General features: G+C 33.5%; 1 non-coding gene across 1 annotated transcript; it reads right to left on the reverse strand.

The window, feature by feature from the left end:
- Positions 1 to 2,162: 2,162 nt before the first annotated feature.
- On the reverse strand, positions 2,163 to 2,235 carry TRNAF-GAA (transfer RNA phenylalanine (anticodon GAA)). The gene has a single exon. It is a non-coding gene; the product is annotated as a tRNA-Phe (tRNA).
- Positions 2,236 to 6,516: the final 4,281 nt, after the last annotated feature.

Genomic DNA, 6,516 nt, shown 5'->3' on the forward strand with positions numbered 1-6,516 from the left:
GCTTTCTACTAAAAAATTCAGTATGTTGAAAAAAAGAAATATTATGCTCTTGTTTTGTTATAAGAAGAAGGTTGTTTCATCTGTGTTTTTTAGCTTTTCTTTTTTATTAATAATAATTGTTTAAGCAACACCAAACCCCACCCCTACATTTACGGTCAAACCTTCATACATTAATACTCGATAAATTAATAACCTCTTTAAATTAATGATTTCTTCTGGTCCCGATTTGGGTTAGATCACTAATTTTATACTCGATAAATTAATAACCTTTATAAATTAATAAAATTTCATGGTCCCAATATTATTAATTTATAGAGGTTTTACTGTATTTCGAAACAAGCAAACACTTATGATAATAACAATACTTGGAACCAAATATAATGGTGCCAAACTAGTCCTTAACATCATCAGTGAAAAGGTTAATAAAAGGTTAAAACCCGTTATTATGGATGTTGATATCAACGCTATAAATTTTTAAAAAAATCCATTTCTATGTATTGGTATTTAAAACAGTTTTCATTAATCGGGAATATTATTTTTGGAGTGTTGTAAAATTTTCTCATATCAACATACAAAATAGAAGGATTTAAACATGAAAAAAAAAATTGAAAATAAAATCCCTAAGTCATAAAGCATAATAATATAGTGTTCGTTTATTGCAATAAAATATATACATATTATTATGTTTTTTTTTTATTGAAGATGAAGGCAGGCGGAGGAGAATCCCACCGTCTGGCCCAGAATAAAAATAAAAGAAAATTGTTCATATTTAAAACCATAAAAAAACAAAATAAAAGCTAACGAAACCGAAACTGAATGGCATCATTACAATCATTAGAAATTTCATGCCTGCAAAATGACGGAGCTAAGTCCCACAAATGCAGAGTAGTAGAAGTGACACCGTAACGAGCAAGACAATATCAGCGATTTTATTACCTTCGCGAAAAATATGAGTGACCACTAACTGCAAACCAGAACATAATGATTTGCATTTCTTCCATCTAGGCCTTAAATGTCAGGGAACTGAGATGTTATTGTACTTAAAGAGATTAACAACATACATGGAATTGACTTCCAACCACAGATTGAACCACCCACGCTCACAAGCATGCTCAATTGTAAACATAGCTCCCATAAGTTCTGCCTCATATGCAAAAGCATAAGAAATGGAAAAAGAAAAAGAGCCAGCTGGTATACCTTTACTATTGCGGTAAATACCTCCAGCTCCTGCCAGTCCAGGGGTGCCAAAAGATGAACCATCAATGTTAATTTTTAGCCAATGAGGCGGAGGGCGTTTCCAATGAACCTCTAAGATAGTTGGAGCTGAAGCAGGTCAGCGAACAATGAAAAGCTCCCTAGAAACATGAATATCTGTCAATGTGTTAAAAGCAGGACCCGTGCCCACTGCATTCGACTCCCAGATGTATTTCCATAGTAAATGAAGAGCATTATGAATGTTGGGGTTAATTCCTTGGAAAAAAGAATCATTTCGAGTCCTCCAAAGAATCCATACGCAATGAATAATAGCAGAGTTCCAAAGAACCATAGTTTGAGGACTAAAACGGCAATGCAAAATATACATATTATTATGTTGGGCTTCCTACATAAATATTATAATTAAGAATAAAATTACAATTAAATCAAATTATCAAATTTAATTCTGAATATGTCATTATTTTTTATATATAATAAATAAATTATTTTTACGCCCCTAATGAGAAATCTATAAATTTATAAATGGGTTCTTTACATAAAAAATCATAAATAACAGGAATATTATTATTTAATCAATATTGATAATTTAATTCTTAATATATAAAAAAAAAAATTATTTTAGAAATGTCAAATATAATCCTCTAAGTGGTTTTGGCAAGATGGCAGCCAAAAAGATAACTGATAGTTGCATTTTTAAACTTGACATAATTTAAATAAGTGAGTGATAAAACTGTAGATTTTTTTTTAAAATCTGAATTTCCTTATAAATTTCCCTTTACCATATATATGTATATATGGGTTTGGTTGAAGAAAGCAAGCCCATTCCAAAAGAAAGAGTGGGCCCATTATTAATCAAGAAAGGAAACGGGAAAAGAAGTAGCTGGGCCTTGTATTTGTGAAACGAAGAAGAAAAAAATTGATGAAAAAACAAAAAAAAATATGAAAAATGCGGTGAGCGTGGATCGAACACGCGACCTTCAGATCTTCAGTCTGACGCTCTCCCAACTGAGCTATCCCCGCCATTTGAAAAAAATAGAATTTAAAGTTATATAATAGATAAAATGTTGATACACGTTTCTTGGATGCAGAGCCAGCGTAGGGAACAGGGAAGTCAGATGAATAAATGATGGAAGGATGTTGTTGTAGACTAGACATGCTTTCTTTGTCTCTTTAAAGATGAATTATCAAAATAAAAGTAAACATGTACTTGTGTTGTTAGATACTTACTATCCATTATTAATAATATACAATAATATTGTAAATAATAAATATTCACGTACAATAATAATTTTTGGTTATAAATTGTATAATTTTATTCTTAAATTTACCAAGTTGTCTAATTTCAGAATATCATTAATTCAACTATTTTAATAATCAAATTTTTTGTATTTTCCACTGTATATTTGTTAAAGAAGACTACTTGCGGGGGGACGGAACGGAAGAAGCAAGAAGCCGGGGGTCTGAAGGAGACAGGGGATAATAACTCTTTTCTACAGCTCGGGGGCTTCGTGTCCAGTGCAAGAATCCCGGAACAGTGAGAATTCATATATGTACATTAAAAATAAAAATCATCTCATGTTCTCTACTTCTTAGAAGAAAATACTAATAATTTAAAATCTAAATCTTTTACAGATTTTCAATGTATTGTTTCAGCTTTTCGAAAGAGCGTTTAATGTTTCGTTTCAAACCGCAGAAAATATAACATTTGATTAGGTTTATATAACCGTAAGTATTTTTTCTGAAAACTGCAGCGTTTTGGAGTTTTTCATGAACATCTCTTTTTTAGTTATTTGACAAAATTATCCTTCTTATTTTCACAAAACATGTTTATTTTTTATCATTATTTCTATTTCCACAACATAATTACCGAAATAATTACCCAAAGAACATGGTTTTGTTGCGTTATAAATTTTTTTATTTAATTTGTTTTTTTATTAATTTCTATAATACACTTTTATAATTGTTGATTAATTTAAAATGTCCATATTAAACATTTTAAATATTACCGGAAACAACAACAACAACAAAGCCTAAGTCCCGAAATGATTCGGGATCGGCTAACATGAACCATCATATGAAACCGTGCAATCAAGTCGTGTCAGCGACACAAATTCTCTCCCTCCACTATGTCCTATCCACTACCATAAACTCATATCACTCTCGATCACCCTCCTTCAAGTTTGCTTAGGTCTACCCCTACCCCTCACCACTACACCCCTTTGCCACTCTTCAGTCCTCCTAACCGGCACATCAAGTGCTCTTCGTCTTACATGGCCAAACCACCTTAGTCGGTTTTCCCTCATTTTATTCTCAATAGATGCAACCCCTACTTTTGTCCTAATTATATCATTACTCACCCTATCCTTTCTCGTACGACCACACATCCATCTCAACATACACATCTCCGTCACCGACATCTTATGAATGTGACAGTGTTTCACTGCCCAATACTCCGTATCATATAACAATGCTGGTCTGATTGCCGTGCGGTAGAATTTTCCCTTCAATCTATTAGGCATGCCGAGGTCACAAAGGAAACTCGTAGCACTCTTCCACTTCGTCCAACCAAATTTAATCCTATGAGCAACATTCCCTTATCAGATTTTACTAAACACTAATAACTAACAACAACTGTAAAAAATTTACTGCAACCGCAAATAGCTAACATCAACAAGTCAACCAAATATAACCCAAATCTATTAGGAGGAAAAAAACTGAACCAACTTAACTGGTATGTTTTTTGAAGAAAAAAAAAACTTAACTCATAAATTTGTTTTACTCGTAATTTAAATCATGTACTCGTTTTGTTGAAATTGGTTCCTTGAAAGACTCATTGTATTGTCTGGTATTGTGATCCTATCCAAAATATTTGGATTTCTCGAGGCCCGACACCTTACCTTGATTTCCTGACATTACATTCTGATCATTACAAAGGGTCCATTTGGCTCATTACTTTCTAATGCCAATCAAATTTTCATTAATTGTTATTCCTTACGATTTTCATTAAGCCTTTGTTTGAGAGTTTAGAGGTTAATGGAAGTGAGAGTTAAAGGAGATAATGGAAAATGAAGGGAAGTAATGAAAATGAAAGTTAAAAATTAATCTTGTTTGAGAGTTTATAGGATGTAAATGATGTTAAATGTTTAACCTCGTTTGAGAGTTTAAATATGGAGGGGAAAAAAGTTTAAATTTACTCTGTAGACACAAAATTTTTTAAAAAAGTTCACGTTACTCTCATTAACCCCCAATTTGGAGGTTAGAGTTTGGAGGTTAGAGGAAGTAAACATTTAACCTCATTAACCTCCATTTACTCTCAAAAAATAACTTTCAAACAAGGTTAACTTAATACTTAACCTTTCATTACTCTCATTTACTCCCATTAACCTCATCCCAAACAAGGGCTAAGAGGACTTGGTGTATTCCCATTTCTAATTCCTCACCCTCAATACCAATTAAATTTGATTTGAGTGGTTAAGAAATTTAATCGTTTAAATTAAAAATTTTGAATTTAAATCTTAGTTTATGGAATAAATTTTAATTAGAAAAATATCCATAAAAAAAATTCACCAGATTGTGCATATATTGGCAGGAAGTGTTGTATATCCAGACTCTCGTCTAAACAAATGTTACATCCACTTAATGTTCTTAATTATCGAGAAAAATAATGATTGGATGAAATATTATACAACAACATCCTCCATTTAATTTTCATTTACGAGAAATGTAATGATTGTTGGAATATTAAACAATAGCATCCTTAATTTAAATACACATGAATGACATTGAATTTGGAATTGCATATTATTCCTTCAAAAACAAATTAATCAAGTTTTACTTTATTCATAAGAGATACAGGTGACGGGTATAATGACCAATTAATTGAGCAGATGTTTAGTACATCAGTTGACAATAACGACGGTGAAAACACAGGCCTCCATAATGAAGCATGCGATGATAGCGATGACTTTAATGATTAAACAAGCTTGAACGATGAAGCACACGACGTTTCAGTTGAACATAATACTATTGAAGAAGAAGAAGAAGAAGAAGAAGGTAGATCAGATGATAACAATACTTATGTGGAACATGGTTCACAAATAGGAATGTCATATTCGACTTTACAGAGTTTAACTAAGGGAGCGACGGTAAGTATATGACATTAAGCTGTGGTAAAAGGAGGGAAATAGGAGCTCAAAAAAGTAAAAAAAAAAAAGTAGGTTGCAAAGCTAAAATCGGTGTTACATTTGAAAATGGTCATTGGGTAGTTAAAAGTCAAGTGCATACCAAGGCAAGGTTAAGTGCGAATTTAGATTCTCAATATTATGATCATCTTTATTATCACAGTTTTGTAGGTGCTTTGCAATGTCTTACATCCACAAGACCATACATCTCCTATGATGTAGAAAAAAATCCATCTTCATATGCATGACCCAACAAATTCTCATATGCATGCACTCAAGCGAATTCTCTGGTATATTCGGGGTACACTTTCCTATGGCATTCATCTTTATAAATCCATTGTCTCTAATATTCTCAATTACACTAATGTCGATTGGGGTGGCTGCCTAGACACACGCCGCTCAACATCCGGTTATTGTCTTTTTCTTGACAATAACTTGGTCTCTTGGTCTTCAAAACGCCATCCAGCTCTATCCCGTTCTAGTGCAGAGGTGGAATATCGGGACATCGCTAATATGGTCTCTCAGTCGTGTTGGTTCTGCAACCTCCTTTTAGAGCTTCATTGTCTGATTTCTGAGGCCACACTTGTTTAGTGTGATAAGATAAATGTCATAACCTATCTGGTAATCCTGTACAGAATCAACGCGCAAAACACATTAAGATGGACATCCATTTTGTCCGCGAGAAGGTTGCTCGTGGACAAATTCGCGTCCGTGTGTGGCCATTTTTTTCAGTAAAAGGGTATTCTCTTTGCTTTGATGTATTGCCCCTTTGACCCGACTTTATCCACCACTCATCTCCTCATATGTCGTCGATGGGATGCCCGCATCATTCACTCCCTCTTGAGAAGAACTTGACCTCAAGTTGCTTGTTGAGTATGGACGAAACTCACTGATCTTGAAAGGACTTAAAGCTCTCAAATCGAACCAAGGTATGGTTCGAAATGAATTTATGAAGCACATTCCATAAATTTCCGAATTCACCTTCTTCACACGAACTTCATCCTATATTTCAACTTGTGACTTGCCCCGGTTCTCATCCTCATTGACATTCATCTTCCACTTTCTGCGGACATCAAATGGAATATCTCGATTAGACCTGTCCATGAGTCAGACTGGGCCG

This window comes from Euphorbia lathyris, chromosome 2, assembly GCF_963576675.1.
Source record: "Euphorbia lathyris chromosome 2, ddEupLath1.1, whole genome shotgun sequence".
In the NCBI taxonomy this organism is placed as follows: Eukaryota; Viridiplantae; Streptophyta; class Magnoliopsida; order Malpighiales; family Euphorbiaceae; genus Euphorbia; species Euphorbia lathyris.